We start from the raw sequence: 17178 nt of genomic DNA, 5'->3' as shown, positions 1-17178 counted from the left end.
ATTGTAAATTAATAGCCATTGACTATCTAATCACATATAGCAACAAAAAAATGAAATAAAAATAATTATACATAAATTTGTAATATTTACCAAAAATGAAGGCCAAGCAATAGTAGCTCCAACAGATGTTCCAATTGTCTTATGACGTCCATGGGGTCTTACTATAGTTTCCTTACGAATTATCGGTACCTCAACATATACCTCCCAGAAATCTTGACCCAATTCAGTATCTCCTGCTTTTTTGCATGGGTATTTTCCTATAACAACAGCTTTAGCCACAATTTCTTGTTTCCTTAAATTCTTCAAAAAAACCTTAATCATATCCTATAATCAAAATTTTTATCAAATCCAAGCCATCAAAATAACATAAGAAAATAAATATATTTCTCTTCAACTTAATTACTAGATAAGAAAACATACTTAATTCTGGGTTCTTGGATATTTTTGATTTGTTTATGCAATAGAGGCTTTACTTGCTGAACATGGAAATCCATTTCAGATTTTGGCATTTGCCATCCAAGTTTTTGGCAATGTGGGTTCTTTGACATTTGCCAACAGAGGATTTACTTTTTGAACTATAAATCTTTTTAGGGCTTTGGCAATGTGGGTTCTCATTGGTAATTTCAGATTTGACATTTTCCATCCAAGTCTTTGGCAGCAAAGCTCAATTCAAGAAAGAGGTGGTAAGGTTGTTGCAGTAAGTGAAATAACCGATGCCATTAAAAATAAAAATGGGATTGATATAGGAGAGTTGCTTAAGCACCAAAATGAAGGAGCTTTTCTTTCACAAAAGCAAGAAAAAACTTTCTTATTCTCCATGAGACCAAATTTTATCTTACCCTCTCTTGATGTTTCCTAGTGTACCCGTGTGAAGCTTGTGCTAGCAGTCCATGTTGACCTTTCTTATACTACAATGATTTCACTGTAGAACACCCTTCTGCTTCTGGCTCTTAGGAACAAGTAAGCACTTGACTCACAAAGCACACTTTGTTAGGAACCTGCCTAACTCAGGGCTCTTCGAGGGGCCAACCTCCTGAATTCTTGGGAAGGAGAGAGAGAGAGAGAGAGAGAGAGAGAGAGAGAGTTTAATGCTAAAAGAGTGTTTAATTCTGAAAGAGTCCTCCTTTATTCCTTTTTGGCTCTACTACTTATAGTGTTACAATCTTGACTGTTACAACTGTTACAAGTGGATGGCAGTTGTGACAAGTGGCTGCTGATGTGGCCTCTTCTTGTAACTGACTAACTGCCTTCTGTTGGTCTGTTCCAACAGTCTTGACAGTCCAATTGGGTGGAAGTTGTTACAAGTGGATGGCGGTTATTACAAGTGGTTGGTTAGTTGAGCTGATGTGGCCTCCTCTTGTAAAACTAACTAATTGCCTTCTGTTGGTCTGTTCCAACAATCTTGACAATCCCCCCTTCCTTTAGAGCGACCTTGCCCTCAAGGTCCAAGGCAGAAAATTTGATTGCAGATCTAAGTAGGAAAATTTGAGTCCATGTGCATGAATATGGGCTGATCTGGGTCTCTTTGCTTTGTTAGTGTTGCAAGACTGATGGGCCTTGGGCCCTTGCATGTCTGCCCTTATAGATGGACTGTAGAGTTTTCAGGCATGCCATTGGCCACATGAACCGTAAAGGCTGTTGTTGGCTGAACCGGAAGTCCCATTTTATCTACCAAGACTTGGGTTATGAAGTTAAGGGAGCTGCCACTGTCTATGAGGATTGACACTTGGCGCCCTAGAATCAGCCCTGCAACTCTCATTGTTTGAGGGGATGCAAGTCCCGTAAGGGCTTGTAAGGATATTTTAGGCATGCCATTGGATTGTATTTCTCAACCTGGGTTAGATTCTCCGCAACCGGGGATGTCGTCTTCCTCTTCGGCATCTGTTTGGAGGAGAAACGCTTGTTGTTTCTTGCAGCGATGGCCCGACCCAAATTTTTCTTCGCAGTTGTAACAGAGACCTTTGTCTCTACGGGCTTGCATCTTTGCCCAAGTCAGCCATTTGAAAAGAACCAGTGGGCTTGGGCCCAGTACTCCTTCCTCCTTGTTTGGTGTTGTTGTCTTTTCTTGCTCCCTTCTTGCTTCTGAACCCCATGGTCGCTGCACCTTTCTTGTTAGACTGAACTTGTCCTCATACAATCTTGCTAGTGCTGCCGCATTGATGACGGAAGTGGGCTGCATCGCCTTCACTTCCAGTCGCAATTCTTCCTTTAGGTCGTCGACAAAGCTTCCCACCAGTGCCTTCTCAGTCCATCCTTGGACTCTCATGGCCAGCCTTTCGAACTCCATCTAATATTCTTTTACTAATCCCACCTGTCGCAGTTTTGCCAAGTTTTCATCAAGATCTTCGAACCCAGATGATCCAAAATGGACAGTCATGGCGTTCGTGAAGTCTGCCCAGGTTTGATGGGGGTGCCCCCTTCGGTACCATTGAAACCAAAGGATAGCTTCCCCTTCAAGATGCATAGAAGCCAGAGCTATCCTATCCTGTCCCGATGTTTCATGGTAATCAAAATACCTTTATGCTCTGAAAATCCAGGGGGTTGGGTCGCCGCCTGAGAATATGGGGAAGTCGATTTTGGCTATTTGTGTTGTCGCCCCTATTCTATGACTGTTTTCATTGCTGTGCTCTTCGGGGCTTCCTCTGTCAATGTTTGTTGCCCCCTGCTCCAGTCGATGGAGGACAGTAGTGAATCTTTCCTTCATATTGAAACCAGAGGATAGCTTCCCCTTCAAGATGCGCAGAAGCCAGAGCTACCCTATCCTGTCCCGATGTTTCATGGTAATCAAAGTACCTTTCTGCTCTGAGAATCCACGGGGTTGGGTCGCCGCCTGAGAATATGGGGAAGTCGATTTTGGCTATTTGTGTTGTCGCCCCTGTTTTGTGACTATTTTCATTGCTGCGCTCTTCGGGGCTTCCTCTGTCAATGTTTGTTGCCCCCTGCTCCAGTCGATGGAGGAGAGTAGTGAATCTTTCCTTCATTCATTTGAGATCTAAAGACATTTGATGGATCTCGACTTCCATCTGATCCACTCGGGTGTCTACTGATGTGTTTCTTGTATTGGTCATGCTGGCTCTGATACCAAATTGTTAGGAACCTGCCTAACTCAGGGCTCTTCGAGGGGCCAACCTCCTGAATTCTTGGGAAGGAAAGAGAGAGTTTAATGCTAAAAGAGTGTTTAATTCTGAAAGAGTCCTCCTTCATTCCTTTTTGGCTCTACTACTTATAGTGTTACAATCTTGATTGTTACAGCTGTTACAAGTGGATAGCAGTTGTGACAAGTGGCTGCTGATGTGGCCTCTTCTTGTAATTGACTAACTGCCTTCTGTTAGTTTGTTCCAACAGTCTTGATAGTCCAATTGGATGGCAATTGTTACAAGTGGATGACGGTTATTACAAGTATCTGATTATTACAAGTATCTGTTGGTCTGTTCCAACAGTCTTGACACACTTAACACACTGAAGACAATGCAGGTATAGTGTAAGCACACAAGATGCTAAGAAGGAAAGATCACTTAAATTGCTCAAGAGAGGGATCACATCTCTTTGCATCATGGATTACTTATGCTGTAAAGTTCAAAATATGGCAAAATTATATGAATGATGTAGCTTTTTATGATACAAGTTGTGGAGATATACATGCAGTCAACGTCAGAGAAATGATATTCATCATGATCTTTGTCTCATTTGACATGGTCCTCAATGCATATCTTATTGGTAACATGACAGCATTAATTGTAAAGGGATCAAAGACTGAAAGGTTTAGGGACAAAATGGCAGATTTGATGAAATATAATGATGGGCTGACATGGTCCTCTTGGGGGAATGCTTTTGTTAGTTTTAGGGTGAAAATAATTGTTGTATCTCAGCAGCATTGTACTATGGAACCTATGAGAAATATTTAATCTAGTGCACAGAAGTTTGTACCAGCAATTCATATAACTTAATCCATTGATGCATCGGTCTTGTACATCTTTTTTTGGCATATAAAATTCCATCAATCCATGGACATCAAACTACTGAACAGTGGAAGACAAAAGCCAGTCATAAGTGAAATAAGTAACATAACTAACCTAGTTCTTGTCATTAAATTAACTAACTAGAAATGGTTCATATGCATCTTGTTAAGGTGAATATATGAAAAGAAAAAAATCACTAGCTAGTTCTTGTCATTAAATTCACTTGTTAAGCATCTCTACATATGCTGCCATGGGAAAGGCTGCACTATTTCTTGAGGGCATGACAATGAACCCAAGTATAATAGTTTCATCCCATAATATCGTTTTGAAATTTTTGAAGTTCTATAGGAAAATACACAATATTGAAATGGTTTTGGAACTTAAGTAGCCGTCCCTTTTCTAGATAATGGAGTCTACAAGTGACAAATATTATTAATTAATATATAATTACAAAACCATTTTCTTGAGTGACAAATAGATAATGGACTACTAATAGTGATATCTTACAAATGCATGCTTCATACCTCCAAAGAATCATTTCCTTGAACATTGTTTGTAATGTTCCGTATGACAGGTGGACTTGAGAATTCCTAACAAAAAAAAAAAACTTTTTAAATGAGAAGGATGTGGTAGTTGATCTTATGCCCCATTCTTCTTAATATAACACAAATCATATTCCAATTTTATCAATAAACAAAATCCTAATAAACAAGTTGGTCAATGATTATTGATGAAGTGCGATCTGACTGCTCCCTACTGGAAGTGATCTGTCTTCCAGTAAACGGTGGACTAGGTTGATTTACAAAAGAAGAATTAGAGAACCCGGGGTTGTTTGCCCAGCAAGGTCACTCTAATGCTTAAGTCAGTATACTTGGTTGCGAGCTGAAAAGCTTTAGAGTGTAGAGAGCTAGAGAGCAGAGAAATCACGTGTACCTTGTGCCCTCAGGATTGGAGCCTTTATATAGTTGAGTCCTCGCAGGTTTCGTGGAGCGGTTCTGGGATCCTCGTCACAATGAGATCCGTTTCCGCATTAATGGGGGACAACTGATAGGGCTTATCAATTCCGCCCGAATTAGGCGAGGAGGAGATAATGCTTACCGTTATGGAGTGTGATCCCACGAGGCTCGGAATCTAATGGTGAGATCTTCGGGGTTGCCATGTAGTGGTCTATCAGTATTACCTGAGCTAGTGCTCTTTTAGATCCGACCTGGGGTGAATGCCGAAGTGCCTTGGGCCGAGATGGTCCTAATGCAACCTTACACCGAGGTGAACTCGTCCCGAGGTGGTTTAATTATCCGAGCTGGATCTATTGCGGACTTGGCAAATCGGGCTGAATTGTCATCTTACTAGTTAAGTCGTATCCACGTGTCCCCCTATTACTAGGTTGGGCCAAATCACCCTTCTTCAATTATCTTAGATGAAGTATTGGAACCACATGACTTGCTAATGAAGACATTATGTTTTGATTGGTTCCAACCATAGGCGTATTAACATTGTTAGGAACCTATCAACAACAAACGAGTAATGAAAATTTACTTCCCAATAAATTGTTAAAAAACATTCTAATATGGAGAGAAGTAAATAATACAATGTTACATGTGGAAAAGTAGACATGAACTTATTCAAAGCATCTTTCAATTCTAAAACCGTGGACTCCAAGCCTTCCACCTTCTTTGACATAAGTTGCATCTCTTCATTAGATTTCTTTGTAGCATGAGATGCTATCTTTAGAACTTCAATTCGTCCAGGAGTAATGCCCCATATGATAATGAATCATCTAATATTCTTGACAATAAAAAAAAGTAAAAAAGTTAAACCCACAATTATTTGTGCCGAATTCTCATCAGATGGGGTCCCATCCTTCCTTGTGTGGGTTAAAACAAACAATTCTGCTCGAGTTGGTTCCTTCCCATCAGGCCTCTTGACTCGCTAACCTCATTCAAAAAAATATTAATACATTATATAAGATAATTTCATTATCAAGATGTAAAAAAAATGGAACATTAGGATTGCTTATGTGAGTAATCAGATTTACCTCTTCCTCTCGTATTCTAGCAAAACTTTTTGTCCCTGCTGTATGGACATTCGTTTGTTTTGAGCGATTAGCCTTATTTCTGATACTACGGCCTAATCATTGGACAAAAAAACATTAAACAATAAAGTTTGTGAGAATGGAATTGATAACTTTAGGTTTTAAAAAATCTTAAACAAACAAGAGATAAATACTTATCCTTTCTCAGATTTCCAAAATTCAACCAATTGCCTCCATTGATCTAGAAGAACCCTATCATCGCAGATAGAAAGTTGTGAATGTTGTTCATCCCCATTGCTTGAGTAGTACTTCATTTTCAATCTGTTCTTCCAGTCCTTCCATTTTTTTTGAAAGAGACTTCAAGACCCAACCTTTGTCACTATCTTCCAAATCAAATTTTCTCTACACATCCAAAAATTATTGATACCAATATTAACATTAAAAACAAAAGCCAAGTATTTTCAGATACCGCTATTTCTTCCCACATGTCCTCCTTAAGTTCTTGTGGCATTGCCTTCCAGCTATCATAAGTGATGAGGGCCCTATTCCCCATTCGTGCAAGTGTGCCCAAAAAATTTCTCAATTTAGATGAATTCTTGCTAATAGGCTGCCCATATTTGTTTGTAGTGATATCTATTTTCTGCTTTTCTGGCATAGTCCATGTGGCGAGACATCGTGTGAGGCCTCGCGTTCTTTTCTGTGTGCCATCTGAATTTATAAAAGTAAAAGAATCATATAAGTATTCATGTTACAAACATAAATGTATAAAAAAATAAAATATAAATAAAGCACAAGCATACCAGAAGCTTCGCCTGACATTTAACTGGATTGTGGGTTATCTAAGCTTGGCTGACTATGAATTGGTTGTTGAGGCTCATTGGATTTTGGATTGTCTACTGATACTTGTTGGTTATGTGCAGCCCCAATGGCATCCACGTGTAACTGTTGTCGGCTAGCACTACCATCTTTGGTGCCTGCTCGACAACAAAGTGTTTTGGAACCGCATTTTATATTTATCAAAGATTAATTGTAAATCTCCTGTAAAAATAAAAGAACAGATAATAAGTGATTGTTGAAGCTGGTAGGTAAAGAAAGAATTCAGATATGATATAAAGGAATGAACGGGAAACTACAAGAGTTGCAAATATGAAATGTAGAAGAAACAAATATGATATAGAGTTACAAATCTGATATAGTTCAAAAACAAATGAAAGGGAAAATAAAACATATAGCATGGTGATGTTCATTACCAAATCATTAACAAACTTCCAAACAAATGAAAAAAAAATTAAAAAAACAAAAATTCAAATAAAGTACACCATCTCAACACTCTTCATCATGTTCAGTATAAGCTTGATTGTTCTCTTCATTCTCAAGTAAAACTGTTGTACCATCTACACATGGCCTATCCCAACTAAAATCATCATCCACGCTTTGATCAGAACATGATATGCTTTGTAAATTTGCTTCAATATCATCTTCTAAGCCATTTTCATGCATATCATATAATTCTCTTATTTTTTTCTTCACAACATGTCAATCAATACCCACTGGATCTTTCACATAAAACACTTGCTCTGCTTGAGATGCTAAAATAAATGGTTCATCATGCAAGTTTTATCTTTTCTTGAAGCATCATAAGTTTCTACACCACCTCACAATATTTTTAGCTCATTTACTAAAGGTTGTAAGTACACATCAGTGTTGTTACCTGGTACGTAAGGGCTAGGAATGAGTAATGACAACATAAAATAGGGCTGCTTCATACACATCCATGGTGGTAAATTGTATACTATACTAACAACAGGCAATGTGCTCTAGGAAAGATTCATTGTCTTGAATGATTAAAGCTGTCTGTAATTAATCCAAGTCTAGCATTACGACTATCCACAACAAATGTAGGATGTAAGAAGTCAAATGTTTTCCAAGCAGGTGAATTAGTAGGATGCCTCATCTTTCCATCTTTAAGGTGTTCCTTATCATGCCAATGCATGCCAGAAGCTATTTTTCAAGACATGAATAGCCTTTGAAGCCTTGGTGTCAGGGGAAAATAATGCAATATCTTCTTTGAAATCTTTCGATTTTTCTTAGAAGATGTATTGTTATCCAAATCCCACCTAGGAGTATCACATGTAATACATGACTCATACTTGGCAGTCTCTTCCTAGTACAACATACAATCATTTAGGCACGCATCAATTTTTTCATAATGGAGACCAAATTCCTTGATGATCTTTTTAGTTTCATAATATGACTTTGGCAATGTTTCTCCCTCTGGAAATGCTTGTTTTAATAGCTCAAGCAACGTGGTAAATGATTTGTTGGTCCATCCACCCAAACATTTTATGTGGTATAATTGAACCAGAAAAGAAAGAATGGTAAACTTCTTACATCTTAGATATAATTCTTTATCAACATCTTCTACCAACTTAAAAAAATTTTGAGCATCATCATTGGTCTCTTGTCTAGATGCATGTGCCACATCATTTGAATCATCATCCGAGCTTAAATAACCAAATGCATCATGTAACAGACCATGCATATCATCATATGGACTTGGCTCACTATTTGTAGCATTTGTAGTAGCAGCCTTGTGGTTAGAAGTTGAGGCTTCACCATGGTACACCCAATTTGTATAAATCTTATTAAACCCCTCACAAGATATGGTCATACACTTGTGTTTGATTTCTCAATATAGAGTTGTTGCACTTAATACATAGACATAGAATTTTCCCTTCTTGACTTGCATTTGCTGTGAAGATCCTTTCAGGTAAGCCATGCTTGTCCTATATAATCAAATAAAATAGGAAAGTCGTAAGGCAATTACCCAGGGAAGAAATTTTCAGAGATAAAGATTCAATGTGAATTTTTTTACTAAGGTACCTTGGTCGATAAATCCAACTCTTGTCCATAGTATATTCATCAACTATTCAACACCCAATTGAAGCTCCCTATAACCTTCTAAGAGTGCCCTGGTCACATAAGTAAGAAGAAATTATAATGATAAAAGAAATAACTCTTATACAAGTTGAAGCACAAATTCAATTATACATCTGCCCATTTGGCATCTAGAGTGAATCATATATGACTACCTATCAACCTTGATATGATTCCAAGAGTTTATTACTCCCCTGATGCAATTGAAAATGTATACATAACTTTCACACTAGGAAGAAGTGTCCTAATGTAGTAGGAGAAGCTAGGTCTGAAGCAAATTCAAGAATAAATGCCTAGGGTTGATATGGAATGACTAGGGGAAATTTCATAGCTATCAAGAGGTTAAGTGCACCATTCTACTATTTGGGATAGACGACACAATGTGGTTGTGGCTCCATATATAAGAGCACTTGAAAGAAATTTAAAAATCTTAGAATGATTACAAAAGAATTGCAAACAACTTGGTGTGAAGTTCAAGTATAAGAGTTTTAATAAGAAGGTGAAACTTGCAAATAAAAAAAGTTCCGGCTTTTAAGGACATTGCCAAACACACCAAATGGAACCCGATAAACATATTTCATAACATGATTGACAAGATTTTCAGACATTACTGCTTAAAGACTTCACTAGCATAGGTGTTCACTACCATAAGATTTTTTGGGGGATAAATAACAGCCAAATCATTTCAATAAAAACTCTTAACTGCCCAAACAGGAAGCTGGCCAGAAGATTACAAATACAATCAAAAAGAAAAAAGGAAAAAAGTTACAAATTGATTCCCGGCCCTGGTCAACCCCAAACCAACTGATCCTTTCAGCCTCAGATCTTGTTAAGGAGTCAACCAATACATTTAGACACCAAAAGAAAATAGCAAACGAGAATCTCTTTTGAATAGGAAAATGTAATTAAACCATTAGAAACAAAAAAAAAAAATGGAAACGGGGAATTATGGGTAGCGATGTTTCGTTACTGGGATACTAGCTCATAAGCTGAACCACCATGGAATTGTAGACCCACCCAGGACCTGGTCAGCTGATCTGCTTTGGTCATTAGTTCCATCATCCAACTGTCATGAACACATCTGACTTTGTATACAGATAAATGTGTATTCAGCACTGGAGAACTTGAATTACAGGATCACATGATGTAAGAATTGAATTATGAATCAAAAAGTCAATTTTGCTGTAAATTTAAACAAATCCCTTAAGTGGGTCAATAGCATTAAACCTGAAACTACCATGAGTAATGTACAAACGCAGAAGAAACCTAAACGTTGGACACCCACTGAAGTCTTTGATTGAGGGGCATGGTGTAAATTATAATTCTATTGGGGTTGATTTAATTTGTTACTCAGAGCTGTCTATGGTGATATAAATTAGACAGTGCTAACAGATTTCCCCAACCCAGCAAAAGGGCCTGGGCGCAGGCCCATTTCAAACTCAAATCTGGGCCCAGAAGGGTGGATGTGGTCTAAATATTTATGGCAGCACGGCATTAACAGGTTGGTAGTTGGTAGGCTCAAAACGGCTATCCAAAATCCAGGTCAGAAACCCATCAATCCGGCCCAATCTGTTGAAAATTGTATTCGGCTTGGCCACTGATACAGGTGACAGCAATTTCATGATCATCAAGCCATGATTTAAAGGCGAATTTGGTCCCTTTGTGCGTGGAGATGGAACTAACACAAAACATTGTAGCTGCATTAATGCAATCGACATCATATACCTTTATTCTTTATGAATCATTTCATAAAGTCTAGGTCCCTAGTTACTTGTGTGCAGTCCTACCTAATAGAGTAATAGGGAAGAGGACCCAACCTTCCTTTTTTTTTTTGAAAGGTAATATAATCATTAAAGGCCAAGACCCAAAGAAGTATGCCGGTGGTATGGATCCACACATGTGTGGGGTGGGGTGTGGGGGGGGGGGGGGCTTTTCACACCCTTTTAGAGGCACCTGACTCTCCAATGGACAATGGTGCAGTGGAAATGGATATGGAGAGCTGGCATATCCATTTCTTGTTTGGACTGTAATTCTTGAGAAGGTTCCTGATGTAGCGCGATCCGGTCACTCCTATTTGGCACTCACGTGGTTCTTGGAAGATACCTAAGATGAAGAAGAAGAAGAATCCCCGGGAGCTTACCCAGCGGGAACACTCCGATGCTTAAGTTAGTACTCTGTAGGAGAAGCAAGGAGAAGACGAAGGCTAAGAGTGCAGATAGCGCATTACCACTATATTTGAGAAATTAGAAGTCTCCAGAAGAAGTTTCTCTTCTGCCCTGAGGGCTTTTATTGGGGCGTTCATGTCAGGTCGGGCATAACCGCCATTGGGCTCCTGCCACAACCGTTACCTGCCAGGGCTGCGTAGGTGGCCGTTGTGACGTACTTCTCGCTCGGGTGAGTGACACGTCTCCAAAGTGGCAGGCACGCCTCCGCTTGCTGAGAGACGTGGACGCAGACTGTCGAAAGAACAGAGACTGCGCCATCAGTAAGGGACGTGGTGCAATCTGATCGGTACGGCCTGTCAGATAGAAGCTTCCTGAGGAGTGCTCACGGGGCTCATTCGCGAGCTACTTTGTAGCAAGCTCGGAATACCTCAAGATTACCCTTAATAGAATTGGTCCTTGGGATTACTTGTCTGCTTGGGAGCTCAGGCGAGCTAGTTCCCCTACCTCGCGAGCTAAAGTTGCCTCGGAGTATCCCTTTAAAGGTAGCTCGGGGAACCTGGAGCTCGCGTTGTGGCGAGCTCCTCCTTTTGTGAGCTACAATGTAGCGAGCTGCTTTATGGGCCCATCACTTCGTCGCACTAGGCTATAATGTGAGTTGTCGCTCGTGCTGAGTCAGTGTCCACGTGTCACCGTTTCATAGGTCGGATCAAATCGTCATCCATCAATTGCCCCCCACTCCACAACGCGAGTTTCGGGTTCCCCGAGCTACCTTTGAAGGGATACTCCGAGGCAACTTTAGCTCGCGAGCTAGGGGAACTAGCTCGCCCGAGCTCCCAAGCAGACAAGTCATCCCGAGGACTGATTCTATTAAGGGTAATCCTGAGGTATTCCGAGCTCGATACAAAGTAGCTCGCGAATGAGCCACGTGAGCACTCCTCAGGAAGCTTCTATCTGACAGGCCGTACCGATCAGACTGCACCACGTCCCTTACTGACGGCGTAGTCCTTGTCCTTTCGACAGTCTGCGTCCATGTCTCTCAGCAGGCGGAGGCGTGCCTACCACTTTGGAGACGTGTCACTCACTCGGGTGAGATGTACGTCACAACGACCACCTGCGCAGCCCTGGCAGGTAACGGCTGTGGCAGGAGCCCAGTGGCGGTTATGCCTGACCTGACATGAACGCCCCAATAAAAGCCCTCAGGGCAGAAGAGAAACTTCTTCTGGAGACTTCTAATTTCTCGAATATAGTGGTAATGCGCTATCTGCACTCTTAGCCTTCGTCTTCTCCTTGCTTCTCCTACAGAGTACTAACTTAAGCATCGGAGTGTTCCCGCTGGGTAAGCCCCCTAGGGATTCTTCTTCTTCTTCATCTCAGGTATCTTCCAAGAGCCACATGAATGCCACCTGCCACCGCCACCTGCCACCATCATCGCCAGCTGCAGAGACGGCTCAGACAAAGAGAGTCGTGGCGGTTCTGTCCAGCAGAGGGGATGACATCCGAACTGGCAGGAGCTCAGAAATAATCATACTCGAACTGACAGAAGCTTAGAAGTGAGTGCGCGAGGTGGTTATAAAAGGCTCCCTACCCCCCAAGAACAAGGTATGTGAACTTTGCGCCATCTGGTTTTATCTTGCCTTTGAGAGAATTCTAACTTGAGCTTCGGAGCAATCACATCGGGTTCCCCCCGGAGCTTCCTCATCTTCTCCATTTCAGGTTTCTTGTAGCTCCGTTCAGAGGCAAGGTCGCTGACAGCTAGGACCGGCCGGATTGCGCACCATCAATTGGCGCCGTCTGTGGGATCACTTCTAAAAGCCTCCCTCTAAAACTCTCATAACCTATTCTTTTTCCAAAAACCCTAACACTCATGGCTTCTTCCAGCAATGCCGGACATGGCACAGAGACGAACACCACCGGGGAACAACTCCAAGTCCCCGTGGTGTGCATCAGACAGTTCACCATGCCCCTCTCGGTGGATGGGATCCCCATCTTGAATGCGCCACAAACAGTGGCGCCCGTAAACCTTGCTGCCATGAACGTCCCTCTTCCACTCCCTATCGAAACAACTTTTGCTAAACCAATTGCTGTCCCCCTAGCGACCCGCTAGAACTAGTTTGACGACCTGATGCAAAGCATGCGGGCAATGCAAGCCCAAATGCAACAATTCCAGTTGCATCAACTCCAGCAACACCAAGTACTACACCACCTCTCTCAACATCACTATCAACAGCAGTTCCCCCAACTACCCCTGAACTAGTCATTGCTTCCACCTCGGCACCCTGCTCCGAAGCCGGTTAAGGCCTTCCCTCAGGGTGGACACCCTCACTGAGGAGAAGCCTCCCAACTCCAGAACCCCCCTAACAGCTAGGCCTCATCCCTAGGCCGAAGGGAAAGGAAAACCACCCCCGCCTCGCAGCTCGCAGGTGGGTCGGGAACCTCGCCCGCAAAGTCAGCACCTCAGCGCTCCAAGCCTGAGTTCCCGCTCACAGAGAACCGATTCAATGCCCTAGCAGCAGACTACCAACATTCCGTGCCTGTCGAGCTCGGCAACACAGAGGCCAACAGCGCCAGTACCAGACCCACTCAACAACGAAGGCGTCGGCGAAGTCGCCAAACTACCACCCGTGTCCTACCCGAGCTCAGAGGTAAGGAAGAGACGAGCTCAGACGAGGTAAAAGCTGCCCCAATTCTCTTAGTTCCTTCCCCCCTCGCATCAGAACTCTTGGCAGTCCCCATGCCCAGAGACTTCAAGCTCCCACCTTTGGACAAGTATGATGGGTCCTTTGACCCCAATGACCACGTCGATGCTTTCTAGTCCCAAATGCACCTCGCTAGGGCCAGTGAATCGTGCATGTGCGTGTCCTTCACCACCACCTTCAGGGGGGTGGCCCGCACCTAGTACAGGAACCTAGCCCTCGGGTCAATAAGAAGCTGGACCCAGTTCATGCAGGTCTTCACTGCACACTTTGTTACCAACAAGCGGTGCCCCAGAACCGAGGAAAGCATCTTCAGAGTAGTCCAGAGAGAAGGAGAATCCATCCGGGGCTACATCAAGCAGTTCAATGAAGCGTGCTTGCAGATACCGCGATTAGACCCCGCGGTACAGCTTGCGGTGGCCAAGAGAGGAGTAACGCACAAGGAGTTCAAATGGCACTTGGTAGCCAGCCAGCCCGCGACCGTGGCCGAATTCCTCAAGCTCGCAAACAAGTTCATGAGAATAGAGGAAGAGATCAACCAAAGGACCGAAGGCGGGGTCGAGAAAAGGAAAAGAGAAGGTGAGCCCTCCAACCAAGGTGACAGAAGAAACCCGGCTCGAGAGGCGAAGCCAAGCCAACCGTCTCGAGCTCCCTTAGCAGTTCGGACGGATTACACACCGTTAAATAGGAGGCGGACCGAGATCTTGATGACGATCAAAGATGTCCCATACGTAAAGTGGCCACCTCGCCTAAAGGGGAATCCAAACGAGAGAAATAAAAATTTGTATTGTAGTTTTCATAGAGATCACGGTCATAGTACCGAACAGTGTAATAATCTCCGGGACGAGATAGAGGGACTCATCCATTGCGGATACTTGAGAAATTTTGTACAGCATAATAATAATTGTAACAATAAGGCAAGTCGGCAAGTGGAGCACGGAAAGGATGCCCCCGAATCCAGCAGCAGACCAGCTGAAGCGTTGCAATGACAACCTCCGGAAGAGAGGCCAGTTCGGGGAACCATCCATGTGATAGTGGGAGGTTCGGTGGTAGCAGGGTGTACTTTGGCAGCAGCCCAAACGTCAGTTGGCGAGGCAGCCCGAGAAGAACAAAACCCTTCGAAGAGGCCGAAGACAGAAGAACCGATCTTCTTCACGGAAGACGATGCGCGAGGTGTCCACTACCCCCACGATGACGCGCTTGTCATAAAACTAAGGATCAGCGACTTCGAAGTCAGGAGCGTACTTGTGGATTCAGGTAGTTCGGCGGACATCCTCTTCAAGTCGGCATTTGACCAGCTACAGTTGCAGAGAAGCGAGCTGAAGCCCGCAAACACTCCTCTGGTGGGCTTCAGCGGAGAGGAAGTCAGGCCCATCGGGAAGATAACATTACCTATGGAAGTCGGCACATGGCCTTGTGCGGTCAGATTCAACCACGATTTCCTGGTGGTCGCGACCCCCTCCCCATACAATGCCATAATAGGGTGGCAAATTACGCATATTCTGTGGGTAGTGGTCTCCACCTACTATCTGGCAATGAAGTTCCCTACAGGCTTCGGTGTGGGGGTAGCACGGGGCGACCAACTTGAGTCCTGCAAGTGTTATGTTGCCGCCCTGAACTGAGCTTGCCCAAAAGGCTACTTCCCCCTCCCCAAAATTGACTGCCTAGTGGACGCGACCTCGGGACATGAGTTGCTAAGCTTCTTGGACGCTTACTCAGGCTACAACCAAATCAGGATGGACCAGTCCGATGAGGAAAAAACCAGCTTCATAACCGAGTTCGGCCTGTACTGCTACAAGGTCATGCCCTTCGGACTGAAGAATGCTGGGGCGACCTTCCAAAGACTTGTAAATAAGCTGTTTCGGCCCTTAATTGGCACGAAAATAGAATGTTATGTAGACGACATGGTCGTTAAGACGCAGTTCTCACAGGAATTAATACAAGACTTAGATTCTGTCTTCCAAATTTTGCGTCAATTTAGCATGAAATTAAACCCCAACAAATGTGTCTTCGGTGTCACCTCGGGCAAGTTTCTAGGGTACATTGTCAACCGGCGCGGTATTGAGGTCAACTCGGACAAGATAAAGGCCATCCTAGATATGAGACCACCCCGAAAAGTAAAAGAAGTTCAGAGGCTAAACGATCGCATAGCTGCTCTGAGCCGCTTCATGTCCAAATTGGCAGATCGCTGTCTATCTTTCTTTAAGGCAATAAAAGGCAAAGGGTTCGAATGGACCCGAGACTGCCAGCTCGCGTTCGACGAGCTAAAGAGCTACCTCGCTACTGTGCCAACCTTAGCCAGGCCCGAGGAGGGCGAGGTCTTAGAACTGTACCTCTCGGAAAGCGACAAGGTGGTCAGTTCGGTACTAATATAAGAAGTAGATCGGGTCCAGCGGCCCATCTATTATGTTAGTAAAATTCTACAGGGAGCAGAGGCGAGATACCCGCAGATAAAAAAGCTAGCATATGCACTGGTAATTGCAGCTCGGAAACTCCACCCGTATTTCCAGGCTCACACTGTCATGGTCTTGACCGACAAACCTCTGAGGCAAGTCTTACTCAAGCCCGAGGTTTCCAGTCAGCTAACAAAGTGGGCCATTGAGCTCAGCGAGTACGACCTCCAGTATAAGCCACGAACTGCTATTAAGGCCCAAGCCTTAGTAGATTTTATCACCGAGTGCACGTTCAGCCTCAAAGCCCCTAGGCCGGTTGAGCTTGAGATCCCCAGTTCGGGTGAGCCCGGAGCTCCCAAGCCAATAGAGTCTAAACCCCATGAAGTGGCAGTCAGTGTGGCATCTCTCCTGGTTAGGCCAAACGCGAACTGGGATGAGGAGCCATGGATCCTTCACGTAGATGGCTCCTCAAACCAGCAGGGTAGCGGAGCTGGAATAGTCCTACGCAGCCCGGGTGGAACAAAATTGGAATACGCACTATGCTTTGAGTTCGCAACATCCAACAACGAGGCGGAGTACGTAGCACTGATAGCTGGGCTGAACCTAGCGCAAAAGGTAAGAGCAAGGCACATAGTTATCTGCAATGATTCTCAGTTCGTGGTCAACCAGGTTACGGGCGAATACAAAGCACGCGAGCTCACTATGATCGCATACTTGGCAAAAGTAAAGGAGGTTCTGCTCAACTTCCAGTCACACTTCATCAGGCAAATCCCGAGGTCAGAGAACACTAAGGCCGACGCCCTGTCCCAATTAGCCAGCACGAGTCACAACACCATGAGAACCGTGTACATAGAGGACTTACCTCGGCCTAGCATTCTCGGTGGGGCAGAGGAGGTCGCTCCCGTCCTTGAAGCGGAGCCGAGCTGGATCGACCCACTCGCGAGCTTCTTGCTAGATGGAACCCTCCCTGCGGACCGCAATGCAGCCAAGAGGGTGCTG

Source organism: Nelumbo nucifera, chromosome 5 (genome assembly GCF_055504915.1).
Source record: "Nelumbo nucifera cultivar China Antique chromosome 5, China Antique-T2T, whole genome shotgun sequence".
Lineage (NCBI taxonomy): Eukaryota > Viridiplantae > Streptophyta > Magnoliopsida > Proteales > Nelumbonaceae > Nelumbo > Nelumbo nucifera.
Note: the sequence above shows the minus strand (reverse complement) of the source record.